The 16,081-nt window shown below is 37.6% G+C and overlaps 1 protein-coding gene across 6 annotated transcripts in view; it reads left to right on the forward strand.

The window, feature by feature from the left end:
* The first annotated feature begins 1,587 nt into the window (after positions 1-1,587).
* Positions 1,588-16,081, forward strand: part of LOC118188745 (uncharacterized) — a 320,917-nt gene continuing 306,423 nt past the window's right edge. For 5 of the 6 annotated variants that reach the window (XM_085821267.1, XM_085821270.1, XM_085821271.1 and 2 more), the window contains exon 1: positions 1,588-1,741. The gene's annotated coding sequence lies outside the window, so the exon portion shown is untranslated. The remainder of the gene's footprint in view (positions 1,742-16,081) is intronic. The other variant, XM_085821274.1, reaches the window with a different exon arrangement.

Below are 16,081 nucleotides of genomic sequence, written 5' to 3' on the forward strand. Positions count from 1 at the left end.
ATTTTTAATTTAGTATTTTTGTTTGTTGTTTGGGGGTGGCTGGGTTATTGGCTGCTCTCGTTTGTGTAAAGTTGGGGGCCCCTTCTTTTGAGCTGAAGGGAGCCTCCAATTCTTACAATTGTTACATCCATTCACATATTCATATGCGGTGCAGATGGGGTAGTGGTTAGTGACGCTGAATGCCGTACCAAAGAGCTCAAGTTCGAATCCCAGAAAAGTCATAGTTGTCTGTGCGGCATCGGAGCACGAGACGAAAGCACTCTAGAGTGGCTTGGTGGTAGGGAAAGACCCTCAGAATCGTCTTCCGGGGTCCATCAAAACTGGGGCGAAACTGGGCTCAGTCGTGCTGTCACCTATATGGTGATGCCAACGTCAGGCGCAATCTTGCACTCCTTTCCACGAGAAATTGATCAGGCCAGAGAAGTGAGATTGGCTACATAATGAACAATTCAATAGGCTCATTATCTCGATCAAATTCCTGCCAAATGAACAGCGTTGAAGTGGTTTTGTCAAGAGTTTCTCGCGTATATTTCTGAATCGGCCAAAGTGAGTGTTTGTTTTTCCGGCATCTTATCTCCAAAAAGAGCCATAACTGATGACGAAGTCGTCAGCTTGCACAATTCACCTTAATCCAAAGCAAGAGGAATCCCTCTACCTGAGATTTCGAAAAACTTACCGTCATCGCTCAAAGCTAGGGCAGCGCCGCGTAGTACATAAACATTAACAGGTAGGCTCATAAGACAAGACTTCCGAACTTCATTTGCTGCTTGCTAATTCGCATAAAGTCTATTGACAGGCACAGGTAGAAGCTAGGTCAGCACCTCTGTAGTAACAGGTAATTGAGGTATTGCTGAACCTAGCTAACTGTTAAAGTTTCCACCCCAATTTTGAGGGAGAACAAACCCCAGGGGGGGGTCCGAGGATCTCCTGCCCCTCCTTTTTTACCATCAACCCCTTGAGAAAACTTTCTGAGAAAACTGACTTCTTGTATTAATAGTGTCACCATTTAAAATCATACCGAGAAAAGCCTGTCCTTGAAAAGTTCAACAACTGATGCTTCCAAAAGTTTAAATGTATGAACAAATGTGCGGAAGGTTTAATAGTCTATACATAGAGAAATGTCTAAAATATGAAATAGAAAAAGCTTAAACTTGAGTGTCAGGGCAATAAGATGCCGTGTGCATTAATGCTCGTCTAGGCGTCTCCAACCACTGGCTGTCGAGGCAAAATTTCCTGCACTGTCCCGATAGATGATTCAGACGCGTTAAAAAGAGTCCTCCACTCATATCACTTATGCTCGGAAAACGAAAATAATCCAATTGAGAGATAAACATGACGGCTCGCGTGGTTGGGGGGTGGGGGAGGAGGAAGTAAAAAGAAAGCAAAGCAAAGTGCGCACCCCTTCAGCTGTTGTTTTAATCCTTGAAAACGAGAGTGGCCACGGTATTTCAATCATCACCGTGGAACACGCCCCCGAAAGCCCCTGTTTACGGGTCGAGCCATTTTTAGTTCCCTCTGCCAAGTCGAGGCTCCCTAAATAACCGCCATTCGCAACAGGTCACGTGGTAACCAAGTTTTAAACCGCGGATTGCCGGCTACTGTCTGTGGCGACAAAAACATTTTAACCCTCCTCCAAGAAGAGAATTCTCTCTTGTCACATTTTAACTCGACTCCGAATTTCTGCCTAGAGGGTGCTGCTGTCCTCAGCGATTTTTCCCCCCGCATCTCAAACTCGAACGAAGTAAGCGAACTTTTCTTTTTTAAGGAATATCTCGTATAATTCCATGTGGTATTCATTTTAGTTTTCGTGCTAGTTTGTCATCCTTTTATTACTACAGTAAACGCCGCTTAACATCATCATAGCTGTTTATGTTTATCATTCGGATATTATTATGGAATTGCCGTTTGTATACCCAAACATGGAGAACTTGTAATCATACATTCTTGTAATCAAAAATCCGGTTAATGTTATCAAAACGAACTTGAATATATACGCTAATGAATCTTATGAGCTTATCAAAATGAACTTAAATGAAATGAATGTTAATGTTATCAAAATGAACTTTACAAACCGAAGTAAATTCTCCAAATTAGATCAAAATAAGTTTAAAAAATTGCCAAGTGACCGAAAAATGTGGCCGAGTAGGAGATTAAGTCAAACTGTTTGGTTTTGATTTAAGTTAACCATTTAAAAGCAAGCAAAAATGCAATCTTTTGTTTAATTTTTAATAAGACTAGAAGGATCGGATGCAAATCTCTTTTCTTCAGACAGAAGATGATGATATAAGATATCTGCTAGGGGCTTGCTAAGGTAAATCTAAGCATATCATTTCTGAAGAACATAAAGATAAAATCTGTTCATTCCCTGTAAATTATGGTGTAAGAAATGTCCTCTAAGCACAACATCGATCACGTAATTTCTAGAAATATTAGACGAAGTTTCTAAATAAACTTTTGCATAATGCTTGCAGACAATTCGCTGGTAATCTCTTTTTTTATTGTTAAAATGCCATGAAAATAAGTATTTGCATGTTTTTAATTATATTCAGTTGGTCGAATTCCATTGCTATTTTGAAGAGCGTTTTTCTTATCGTTTATTGCTTGTAGCGGCAAGAGTAATAACTATTTTTATTTCAAATATTTAATGTTTCGCACGTGTTTATTTATTTTGTAAAATTAAATTTAACATATTGTTCATATTTATATTTCTTTTATGTTGAATGGCAACAAGTAGTTATTAGTTCAAAAGGGCAATTTGCCCTGAAGAACTATTAATTTCGTTTTGGCATTTTGCGTCGAAAACTTTAAAAGGCTTATCACTTTTCAAATCGTTGCCACCATATATTATCGCCCTGTCTTTATTTAAAGAAATTAAATAATAAAGAATCTGCATAAATGTATGTATGTTTCTTCGCATTGTGATAAAACAACGGTACATAGAGCCATCCAAATTTGAATAACGTAATCTTCCATAGAATATGGGCATGTGGAGTCCCTAATTTGAATTTGAAATTTTTTAATTTCTTTTATTATCGATTTCAGATTTTGTAGCACTTTAACGCATTTTTGATTAAGAAACTAAACGATTTTAAAGCTAGCAATGTCAACACTGTACGGGGAAAAAAAAAAAAAAAAAAAAAAAAAAAAAGTTTTATCTCCAGCTCGAGAGACTCTGTATCGGAAATTCTAAAGATATGCCCATTTTAAAAGTAATTTGCGTAATTTGCGATATTGCTGTTGAACTGAATGCTGTAGTTCGAGTATGTAGAACATGATATTTAATAAATAAAGATAACACACGAAACGTTAAAAAAAAAACGCCCCTTTGGACGTAATTTAAAATCTGAAACATTTCAGAATTTTTGTCCACCCCCTTTTTGTGTGTGTGTGTGTGTGATTATTTTGTTTTCGAATTTTGATTCTTTTTTCTTGTTATTCTAAGTAACAACTCATTTTGATCGCTAAAAAGTAAACGCAATAAGCTTTGTTACTCGAGAGCAAATGTTGTTCTTTCTAAGTTGTAATTCAGTTTGAAAACCGGTAATCAAAAGCTATACGTTATCATTCGGTTCACGTTTGTTCATGTTAATGTTATCATTCATTTCTGAAGGCCACCGGTCTATAGCAGTGATCTTCCGACTTCGTCGACTCAGGAAATCCTTAGAACTATAAAATCTGTTTGAGAAACCCCATCGCACCCTTTGAAAAATATATCTTAAAATAATATTTAAAGTAGATCAGTATATTATGGGTACTTTATGTCAAGGCAATTAAAGAGTTTCATTTATTGAGAGTTCTATTTTTCTTCATAGTTGTTTGATTTTTAATGTTATTTGCAAGTACTGATATATGTTAGTCTCAGGGTAAGATGTTTTGGTCCCTTTCCCCACATATACAGGGTATGGCAGGGAAACTTCTTTATTTGAAACGCGCGCCATTTAACGACATTTATTCCGAGAAGGGTGGGGTGCGCGCATTAAAAAGAGCGGTATCTAAAGTTTTATGACATGTAGGTTTAGTACCGATCATGCAGTGGACGAGAGAGGAGCGCGCGTTCTCCGTGGAGTCGCACTTTTCAACGTACTGCATTTTCATCCATATAAATTGGCAGTGGTGCAAAAACTTAATCCACGCGATTTTCTTTCACGAAAAAATGCATGCAAAGCCGTTCTTGACAACACGCCTCATGATGTCCTTCTGTTCTTTTGAGATGAGGCTCATTCTCATCTTTCCGGTTGCAGCATGCATTAATGTGGCACGAATCCCCGAGAATTTCATGGGCAGCCCCTCCGTTCAGAACGTGTGACTGTTTGGTGTGCATTGTCCAGAATAGGCATCATTGGACCATGAGTTTTTGGAGAAAGTTTCCCTGGACGCCTTATCTCCTTACGAGGCTATTGTCAGTGGCCAGCGCGCTCGCCTGATTTAGCCCCGTGTGGTTTTTTTGTGGGGCTATTTGAATTTTCTAACATCCAAAGACTCTGGCTCAACTGAAGAGCAATACTCAAGCTGCTAATCGACAACATACCCGTTGATATTCTGGTAAAAGTGGAAACTTCAAAACTCGACTATCTCAATGCATTGACCGGAACGGAGGCCACCATAATGATATTATTTTTAAGCCGTAATAAAAAAAAACTTTAAGTGTCTCTCTATAACTTGGAAAAAAAAAATAAGTGATGACGCTTATACTATTTGTGTTATTCATTTTAAAAATAAGGTAGTTTCCCTGCCGCACATTACTCGGAAGGAGCAATGTTTCGTTCGTAAAAATATGTGGGGAAGGGACCATGTCCTGTTATAAACCAACTGATTAGATGGGTCGTAAGATGTATGTCCGTATTGATGTGAGGTTTAAGTTGGAAGAGTTTTTTTTACCTTATCACTAGTTTTCCGTTCTTCTTCCCAAACTTGTTCCCGTAGGCAATTAAGTTATTTCAACAGCCATACACTTTGTTTCACCATTTTTATTCCGACGAAACATTCGAATACAAATTAAGAATATAAAGTGAATTTTAATCACGATAGCACATGTAAGGAAGACTTACATGTAGCATGCATAGAAGCTTGCCGAGGAAGGGAGTCTTCCTTACGTTTTATTTCCGATATTGCTAGGGCAGAAATGAAGCAGAAATATGGAAGCTCTCTTGTTTTCAACGTTTGCTGTTCTAAAATACGTTTTCCCAGAACAAAGCTCCAAATATCGTAATACCGATGTGCACTTTCCTCTAAATTACTGTAAAAATTTCTCGTAGTAAAAAGCATTTTCTAAATAAAAATCGTTTTAAGAAGTATTTAAAAATTACAAATATATGTTTTGCATTTAAGAAATCTTTCTCTGCTGCCTACATAATATAATGGTGTTGGAGTGTATGATTATGGCAAAGCCTCGAGGGCTATCTGCCTAAGAGGAGGGATGCTTTCGTGGAGGACTTTCTAAGGGAAACTGGCTCGTATACACGTTACACATGGGGAAAACCACGAAAACGCCCATGCAGCCAGCCCGTTCGCGGGATTCGAACCTCGGACCGAACTACCAGTGTTCAGCGACTTTACCGCTCGGCCGCTGGTGGGCTCATAATATAATGGAAGCAATCAAATACACGTCTGCAATGTCGTGGAGAGTTTTACGAAATATACATTTTTAAATATTAAAAATTAAAAGTTTTTCTTCAGAAAACACAAAAGCTTATAAGGTATTTCTCCCGCCTTCCTAGCGTGCCTTCGTGGTGTAGTGGTCAGCACACTGAATCGGTATTGTATTTCAGAGGCCCGTAGTTCGATTCCCGGCGAAGGCGTTTGCTAATCTTTCATCTCTTCTGCTTCCAAAAATTACCTAATGTCTCTACAAGCTAAAGAATTCGAAGAGATGAATAATAATTTTCATCTTTCCTGCTTAAAAAAAAATACCTAATATCTCTGCGGTGATTCTCCTCATACAAGATTTGGCTGTTGGATCCTCTAAAAACCCCAGTCGCCCTTTAAAAGGGGGAGTATAGGTATTTCTCCCGTCTTCCTAGCGTGCCTTCGTGGTGTAGTGGTTCTGCACGCTGGGCCGATATTCCAGAGGTCTGTGGTTCGATTCCTGGCGAAGGCGATTGCTCATTTTTCTTCTTGCCTGCTTTCCCCCAAAAATCCTAATATCTCTAGAGTGGCGCCCGAACTAAAAGGGTGTTGGATGAGGATTCTCCCCACCCAGGATTTGACGATTGGGTCCCTTAAAAATCCCAATCGCCCTTTAAAAGGGGGAGTATATAAGGTATTTCTCCGGCCTTCCTAGCGTGCTTTCTTGGTGTAGTGGTCAGCATACTGAGCCGGTATTTCAGAGGTCCGTGGTTCGATTCCCGGCGAACGCGACTGCTCATTTTTCATCTAGCCTGCTTCCAAAAAATGCCTAATGTCTCTACAAGTTGAATTTAAATTTTTTTTCCCTACGTGGCGTTTTCACATTTTCTGCAGTGACATCTTTGTATACCAAGAGAGACGGCAAATTCATGAACTGTCCTCGCGGCAAAAGTTCTAGCTACGCTACTACTACGTTCTAGCTACTACGAATATGATTTAGTACGTGGGTTAGAAATAATTATTAATCTCTTAGAACAATCAGTGACTTAAATATTCCTACGTTCTTAGCTGTAAGTGCTTTATCATAAATAATGTCTAGGATATAATCGTAAGAATGGAAGAAAGAATTGTAAGACAATCTGAACACTTCCTTGATATTTTCGACACCAATTAGGACTATTTTTAAGTTTTGATTTTATGGTCATATTCCACTTTATCTGCGGAAGATCTGATCTGAACAAAACCTTTCTTTGTAAACAGGTAGCATTTTTCCCCTCCCTTCCTCTTCTTATAGTTTTCATGTTACTTTGTGTTTGAGGTTTATCAAGTCTTTTTTTACCTTTCAAACTGTGTTCTCGAGTTCTTTGTTTTAGAATTAATTCTGATAGAGCTTTTTGTTCTATTATTTGCAGAATTTTTCAGTTTCTTCTAGAAGGTCATGCAAGTGATTGAGTCTCGGGAATAGAATAGAATGTAATAAATATCTTTTGTTAAGAAAGAGAAAGATCCTGTGATGTTTCACAAGGTCAGTATTTGAGATGCGGTTTTACATTCTATTGTCAAATAAAAACTATAAAGGCGTTTCTTCAGAGGAAATGATTTCATTCTAGGGTTATTTGAATGTAGCAAATCTCGCAAAGGAGGGTTATCTGCCTGTGAGGCAGAATACCTGGGGTGGTTTCCAAAACGGGCCTTTTCTTAAACTTCTCCCTCCTTTCCGCTTGCGCCCACCAGCGGCCGAGCGATAAAGTCGCTGAACACTGGTAGTTCGGTCCGAGGTTCGAATCCCGCGAACGGGCTGGCTGCATGGGTGTTTTCGTGGTTTTCCCCATGTGTAACGTGTATACGAGTCAGTTTCCCTTAGAAAGTCCTCCACGAAAGCATCCCTTCCCTTAGGCAGATAGCCCTAGAGGCTTTGCCGTAATTAAATATACACACACACACACACTTTTCCGCTTGCCCTCTACAATCCATCTACGGATTGTACTGTAAGCACAAATAGCAATATACAGTTTGTATCGAATATTGTATCTACACCTGTTTGTACACAGTACTGTACTATAATGTAATTTTGTAATTACTCTCTACAATTGTTTGTGCACGGTACTTTACTATATGTAATTACTTACCACAAATATTTATCACTACTTTCTGATTATAATGTATGCACAAATAGCTTTGTACAGATTGCTTTGAATATCATATATAATCACTGCACTTGATTATACAGTGTTTGTACTAATGTCAGCTTTACTTATCCACTACTATTATACCTAATCAAGTACTTATATTTAATGATGTACCATTACATTATGCAATCATGTTCTGAATGCACATTGTAGCACGAAAGTGCAAAGACGTTTACGTATACAAAAATTGTGACTCTGTAACATCTTAAATATTTTTTATGCGTTCCCGGGCTGCGTAATGGAGTTCTGTTTCCGCTGTATGGGCATTATTCTGATAGGTATAACCTTAGGTCGGAAGCCCTTACAGCGGTGATCGGTGTTCGAATCCCGGGAAGCGCGATGCACATTTTTTACATTTCCTTGCATCGATAAACCGACACTACATGATTTTATTCCCGATTCAACCAGAATCGGAAATAGCTTTTGAGTATTATTCCAGTTTCGACCTTCCTTATCTACCACCTCGAGCAAACGTAAAAGTTAAGTTAGGTTATAAGGTATTTCTCCCACCTTCTTGTCATGCCTTCGTGGTGTGATGCTCTTCACGCTGGGCGCGTATTCCAGAGGTCCGCGTTTCGATTCCCGGCGAAGGCGTTGTTAATTTTTTAATTCTCCTGCTTCCGAAAATGCAAGCTACGTATAATGTTAGGCGTAGTGCATAATTATATGGATAATAAGTAAGGCATTTTGCTAAATATTTAGAATATAAAATAAAAATATCAGAAAATTATCAAAGATATTGAAATATTACTACGTATGCAAAATTTCACGCACATAAACCTGTTATAAAGATACTGAGCTTTAACATGCATTGTATTTGGGGCAGATTTTCACATTTTAAAGATGCATTTCATTTAAGATTGCTTTTCTGCTTGGCTGGTATCACACATTCATTTAACAGTTTTTTTGCCTGCTATACCATTGAAAGAAAGACACACGAATTTTTCTTTCTTTCGCAAAAAAAAAAAAAAAAAAAAAAAAGTAAGTTGTTCGTTTTTTAACAACCAGTCAGCTATGAGCACTGAATCCCTTCTCATCAACCATATCGGAGAAATTGTTTTCCCTTTACATAGTAACCCCAAAACGATCCACGGGGATTGGCTGTTTCATATCGTGTGAAAATGAAGAAACATTTTTCTAAAGAGTTGTTCTTCCAATTGTTTTGAATGTGCGCTTACAACCTTTAAGTAGTTATCATGCTTTATCATCAAGTGCATATACGTTAAACACATTCATAATATAAACATTTTATTAAGATCTACATTTGTGCAGATTAATAACTTAAACTTTTGTAAATCAAAGTTGTCGAAAGATAATCAGAAAGATGTAGTGTTGGATGGAATTGCTGCTAAAATTTCTCAGAAATAAATCTTTCTCGAGCGCAAGTGTCGCTAAACCGATTTTTGAGAGACAAGCTGCCTCTCAAAAATCGGTTTAGCGTTTGGGAAACGTTTAAAATGAGGTTAAAAGTATCACTGAAATAATCTCTACATATAATAAAAGAAAGAGTCTATGTGTCTTTCGTCCGTGCTGCGCGTAAGCTAATAGACCCAGGGCTACGAAATTTGGTATATAGGGGCATCTAGACGAGAGCCAGTGCACCTCGAAGCGATTTCTTCAAAATTCGATTCAGAATTTTTTTTTAATTTCATCTTTTCAATTTTATCACATCATTGTGAATAGTTTCGTTCTTTTACAAATGTGGTTCTGGCAACAGTTTTTCCTTCAATTGTATACTGGATTGCTGACTGTTGAAAATCAGCACTGTTGCCACTTGGGAAAATGAGGGCGATCATTCTGCGCAGTTTTAAATTTAATGCTTCTCTTGGATACTGGACGTTTGTTGAGAGCAGGCAACGGAAAGTTGCTTAATTTATTTATTAGGATAATTAATATTTGCGTTAAGGGATATTGCTTATTTCATTGTAATGTAGAGTCATTAGGTTAATTGGAAGCAGGAAAGAGGAAAAATATGCAACCGCCTTCGCCGGGAATCGAGCCACGGACCTCTAGAATACCGGCCCAACGTGCTACCGTTACACCACGAAGGCACGATAGGGAAGTGGGAGAAATACCTTATATACTCCCCTTTTTAAAGGGCGACTAGGGTTTTAGGGACCTAGTCGCCAAATCCTGGGTGCGGAGAATCATCATCCACAACCCTTTTAGTTCGGGCGCCACTTGTAGAGTCATTAAGTTAATTGGAAGCAGGAAAGATGAAAAATATGCAACCGCTTTCGCCGGGAATCGAACCACGGACCTCTGGAATACTGGCCCAGCATGCTACCGTTACACCACAAAGGCACGCTAGGGAAGTAGGAGAAATACCTTATAGTAATTTTGTTATATGTAATACTTTTTTTTTAATTTGTGGGTTTTTTTTTTAAATGAAGTTTTTCTGCAGAGTAAAATTCTGCGCAGTTTTAAATTTAACGTTTGGTATTGCCTTCAGGCATTTTTCCGGTACATTTAAGAGCCAGGCGAAGGCTGTCCGCATAGCTGCTAGTAAAAAATAAAATTAAAACCAAAATATTTTTAAGCAGTATTGTTTTCGTGCATAATTATATCGCAATAAGATTAACCTTGACGAAAAAAAGTCTTACGTCATCGAAAACGCTTAATTTACGTTCTCTTACGTATGCAAGAGGGAGGGCTCAAACGAGAACAAAACTTTTAAGGGCTTTTTGGCAACAGCCTCGATCACCATTAAGCCAATGCTTTTCAGAAGAAGTGGTTCGTATTTACATGATGAAAACCACGATAACCTCATGTTGTCAACCCGTTCAAATGTCAGCAATAAACCCCAAAATAACGGATTTGAGAACTTAAACATTGGTTAAAACCTGAAGAATAATATTAAAAAATAAATTGAATTAAATCAGCATTAATGTATTGCGAATAGATTCGGAATAGTTTTTCGAACATGCAAATAAAATTATTAACTAAAAAGTCTAGTAAGATTATTCAGAGGCTGCTCGCACATTTTTTAGACGAATTTGGTAAGCGGTAATAAAAGATCGTTTGCTGCAAAAGAAGTAATTGCAATTGTACTATTTTTTAAAAGTCAAAATTATCGTCTGTGCCTTGAAAGTTTTTTTTATTCAAAATGGCGAATTTAACAAAGCAGTGGTTCGAAGGCTACATTTACGCTCTTTCCGAAGAGAAATATGCATACTCCGTTATCCAAAAACGATGTGAGAGTCATGGTTTTGTGATATCTAAAGCGTCGATAGGTAATATCATCAACAAGGAAGGAGAAAAAAGTCAAATTAGAGCCTCAAGTGGGACAAAAATTCCAAACAAGTATCCAAGGAAAAAACGGACATCTTCGACTATTGCAAAGGTATGTTGTTTAATGTTAAAAGAAAATCTCCGTAGTCGAACGACAGTTGCAAAATCATTAAAATGCTTAGTGTCCACTGTAAACAAAATGATAAACGTTGATTTAAATCTTAAGAAAGCGAAAAAACGCAATGTGCATCGTCTTCTTCCAAAGCATATCGCTCAACGAAGGACACGCTGCAGAATTCTATACGAGAAACACTTATCGAAAGAAAAATGGAAAACAATTGTCACAATAGATGAAGCATGGGTGTATTTAAATGACTGTAACAAAAAAAGAGCCATTTATTATCATAAAAGGGGGGAAAATATTTAAGAACATGGTTCAAAGAATCGAAAGAAAGTTTTTCTAAGGGATTCATGTTTATTGCTGGTTTTTCTTATAATGGCAAGTTAAAAATAAAGAGAGTGCAAACAAATGTCAAGATTAACTCCAAATACTATCAGGAACATATTTTATCGCCAATTTTTCTGAATGAAATACCATCGCTTTACCCACAGTGACATCCATCTGTGAGACTCCATCAGCACAAAGCTAGCAGTCACACATCAAAATCCACTGGAAATTTATTAAAAGAAATGGAACAAAAAACTGGTATCAAGGCCATACACTTCACTGATATCCCTACTAAATCTCCCCATGTGTCACCTATGGATTTTTGTGCCTTCGGACTTTTAAAAACTGCATTATCCAAGCGTTGTCCCAAAACCCTTACAGGACTCTGGAAAGATGTTATGGAGGAATGGGATAGAATACCTCTTCTGCCACTTCAAAAGGCATTATTATCCTGGAAATTGCGGTGTTGAAAGATAGTTTAGAATAAGGGATGTCAAATAGAACATTTAAAACACAAGAATTTTATGTAATTTAGTTTTGTGAATACAATATACATCGTCTAAAAAATGTGTGAACAGCCTCTGTATATTTAAATATAAATAAATAAATACATTGCTAAGAAAAACAAAATGCTGATTTCATAAATAAAATATCTTATGAAAAGTACTGTCGTTATTGAAAAGGTATTAAATAGTTTATACTGATTAGTAAATATTGATGGGTAACAAGCATTCGTAACAAAATTTATTTCTAACGGTGTTTTCCGCTTTCCTTTGATGACGTTATTCGTAGCACATCCTATTTAGTAACTTGAAGGTCCGAAGTTCGAGTCCAGTCGAGTGCATCGCATATTTTCACGTTTCCAGAAGATCCCAATGACTTTACATGCGACGCCCGAACTAAAACTATAATTGGTCACCACCTGAATTTAGTGACTTCATTAAAAGTGGGGGTGAATTTTCTCCTCCTTCATCGTGTGCCTGTGTGGTGTAACTGGAACGCATAATCCGGCTAGCGATCGAAAGGTCCTGAGTTCGATTTTCGGTGGGGGCCTCACTAGATGCTTCTCGACTTCAAAAGAATTCCAAACCACTTTTAAGTATCATCCGAACTAAAATGTGGTCGACAGTAATTCGTAGTCACCTGGATCCGGCGATCATTGCAGCACCTAAGTACATTCATTAACATCATTCTGTCTCACAGGCTCATCGGCAGGTGAGCGGTAAAGTCGTGGTACTCCTCAAGTTTCAATTCCGACGAGTAGGTGGCTGCATGGGCGCGTTCGTGATTTTTTTCCTGATGCTTTGGATACGAACGAGTTTCCCTTAGAAAGTTTTCCACGAAGGCATTCTTCCTCATAGGCATATGACCTTTGCGTGTTTTGCCGTATTCAATCGAACCGAACCCCTCTTCGCCCCCTTTTTTTTTCATAGTTCGTATGGAAAACGTTACTTTCTGTAAACTGCTTCAAGAGAAAAAGAAAACAAAAATTTCTAAAATTTACTGACAATAGGGAGGAGCAAAAATTTTAATAACTCCTTCTCTAACGGCTGTAATACACCAGCCTTTCTTAATGCAAAAGTAATGTAACTAGATACTAGCAGAATATAAACGGACGAAAATGCGTAATATCCGTGAAAAAGAAGAGAACTAGACGAAACTAAATTATGATAATTTGGCAAGATTACGTAATTTTACTTATGTAAATTTCAGTAGCAGTTAATTTAAGTAAATCAGGATAAATTAGTAAAATTGCAAATTTAAACGCAGAAAATTGATCCAAAAATCTTTTATTGGTAAAGGCGAAGAGAAAAAAAATGTATACGCCGTGGACGCAGTCAGATGGTCAGTGTTCACGTTTACAAAGTGTTACCATACTTTTTTTATATTCGATATACTTTTTTGTTTGCGCTTTAACTTGATGAAAGTATTCAGGCGATGAACATATCCGGATTTGCTTGTAAAATTTGTCACCGCTCAATTTGTTTGCTCTTCTAGCATGTTTATTTACTTCTGGCATATGTGAAGCGTTCGCACGCGTACATGCTAACTCTCAGCGTTTGAAAACACTGGAAAGTAACAAAATGTTTAGTTACACGATGTTTCGTTTTGAAATCGTTGATGGCAACGACTTTTTTAAAGGAATTTAAATTGGAATCCTGAGTTTTAAGAAATGGGTATTTTGGAAAACGGGTTAAGATGCTATTTTTATTTATTGTGAATTTTAAAATTCCACTAATACAATCGATAGGAGTCGATACGATTAATAATATCAATTATTAAAATATTAACATTAAATTATTAAAATAAGTCGCTACCATATTCTCTAATTTTATGATCTGCATCCTTCCGACTGTTTTGATCTTATGAGACGAATTGAGATTAAAGCAGCAGTTGCTTATGTCAGTTATCATTAATCGTTACTTTAGTTATTATTTCTGGCGTTAGCAGTGACATCATTTTGGTTAAAGGCGAAGAGAAAAACAAAATCTGATGTGTACACCACATTACTTCCTTGTACGGAATATTAAATTATACGCATTTTTTCTTGCATTTCATTTAAACTTATTGGATTGAATTAAATCTACTTCGCCGACAGCGCATAAACCAAAATTCCCCCCTATGTAACCCCTTTAGGAAGGGAGGATAGATTCATGATTTCGCGGAAACAGGAATGATTTTGACAACCGCCAACCGCGGAAACAGGAATCGCGGATAAAAGAAGACACCGTTGCATTTTAAAACGATGTGGAGTCGGACGGAGGTCATGTAATGGCCGTATCAGATATTCTTTGTTCCTGTTTTGGAATGCCGAGTTCTGGAACATAAAAAGGCGAAATAACTATTTGTGAAGGTATATTCCAGGTAACGTCAACGAAGGCCCGTAATCAAGACGTACATTGCGTTTGCAACTCGATAGCATCAGGAAAGCTGATGAATTTGTTTCCGAGACAATGCGATAACGGAGCCGTTGACTGGTCGCTTCCCCGTGAGGTCCGAAATTGATTGTCTATTGTGCGAGATTATCTCCATCTCCGATTTAATGTTGTGTTCTCTGTCATTGCGCATCTTTGTCAATGTCAGCGGGGAATGCGGTCTGATGAACTCGAAAGCTAACTTCCGTTTATTTTATTTATTTGTCTTGCAAGATACATCTACAAATACACATTTCTTAATAGAATATATTTCCTTTTTCGTGTTAGATAATTAAACAATATCTTAACAGTTAACCTTAGATATCTTCTTAAGACAAGTAAACTGCAGAAATTTCGAGGATATTATTTATATCGTCATAAAATAAAACAATGGATAAAGATTAAAAAATTTATATGCCATAGCCCCTTCAATTAAAAAGAAAATGTCCGCAATGTCCCTTTTAATATATTATTTTCCCTTTCTAGTCTACATGCTAATAAATCTTTCTTTATTGCAGCATTTCGAAACTACCGTATTTCCTTGGGTATTCCCCCTTTTATTTAACTAATTTTATCGTCCCATAATGGATGGGAGGAACGATGCGAGTCATTTATTTTTTGAAGAATGCAGTTACGGTAAGAATATAACAAACGAAAGGCAGTCGTGAATAAACTACTGCTAACTGTAAGAAATTTATTTGTTTGAGACTACTTTGGAGACAGATTGCTGCTGGTCTGGACCAGAGTTTCTTAAACTGTAGGTAGCGACCCCAGTTGGGGCCGCGGGCAGCGGGTCGCCAAAAATTTTAGCAGTTTTGGATATTTCTTTAACTTAGTAATAATATTTTTACAACTACCAAATATTTAAATATAATGTATAATGCATTTCTCCCACCTTCTTGACGTGCCTTCGTGGTGTAGTGGTTCTGCACGCTGAGCCGGTATTCCAGACGTCTGTGGTTCGATTCCCGGCGAAGGCATTTGCTCATTTCTCATCTTTCTTGCCTCCAAAATACTAATGTCTCTACAGTGGCGCCCGAACTAAAACGGTGTTGGATGATAATTCTCCTCAACCAGGATTTGGCGATTGGGTCCCCTAAAAAACCCAGTCGCCCTTTAAAAGGGGGAGTATATAAGGTATTTCTCCCGCCTCCATAGCGTGCCTTCGTGGTGTAGTGGTTCTGCACGCTGGGCCGGTATTCCAGAGATCCGTGGTTCGATTCCCGGCGAAGGCGTTTGCTCATTTTTCATCTTGCCTATTTCCAAAAATACCTAATGTCTCTACAAATGTATCTTAAAATAGACAAAGATAAGACAATACAGACAAAGAAAACACGAGAACGTTTCGAGGCATTTTTTATAATGGAAACGTTCATTTTACTTTCAAAATTAATAACCTAAAACTGTAATTGTATATTATTAGTACAAATGAAGAAACTGATAGTTTCACTCAAGGGTGTGTCGGATTTGCGCTATGCTTATGGTGTCCCACAAAATTTTCGTAAATACTATTATGGGGTTCCTACACCAAAAAAGTTTAAGAAACCTTGGTCTGGACTTTGCTTCCCATTTAACTGACCAACAACTTAATTGACATTCACGGAACGACGTTGTGGCTAATTATTTCAGCTGGGGGGGGATTCATTCGTTATTAGAACTTAATTTTGTAATTCTATCACCACATTTCTCCCTCAAAAAAACTGTGATGTGGTGTTTGTCTAAAACTGGGGATT

Source organism: Stegodyphus dumicola, chromosome 7, assembly GCF_044657685.1.
Source record: "Stegodyphus dumicola isolate Sdum_Otavi_A_Nest chromosome 7, ASM4465768v1".
In the NCBI taxonomy this organism is placed as follows: Eukaryota; Metazoa; Arthropoda; class Arachnida; order Araneae; family Eresidae; genus Stegodyphus; species Stegodyphus dumicola.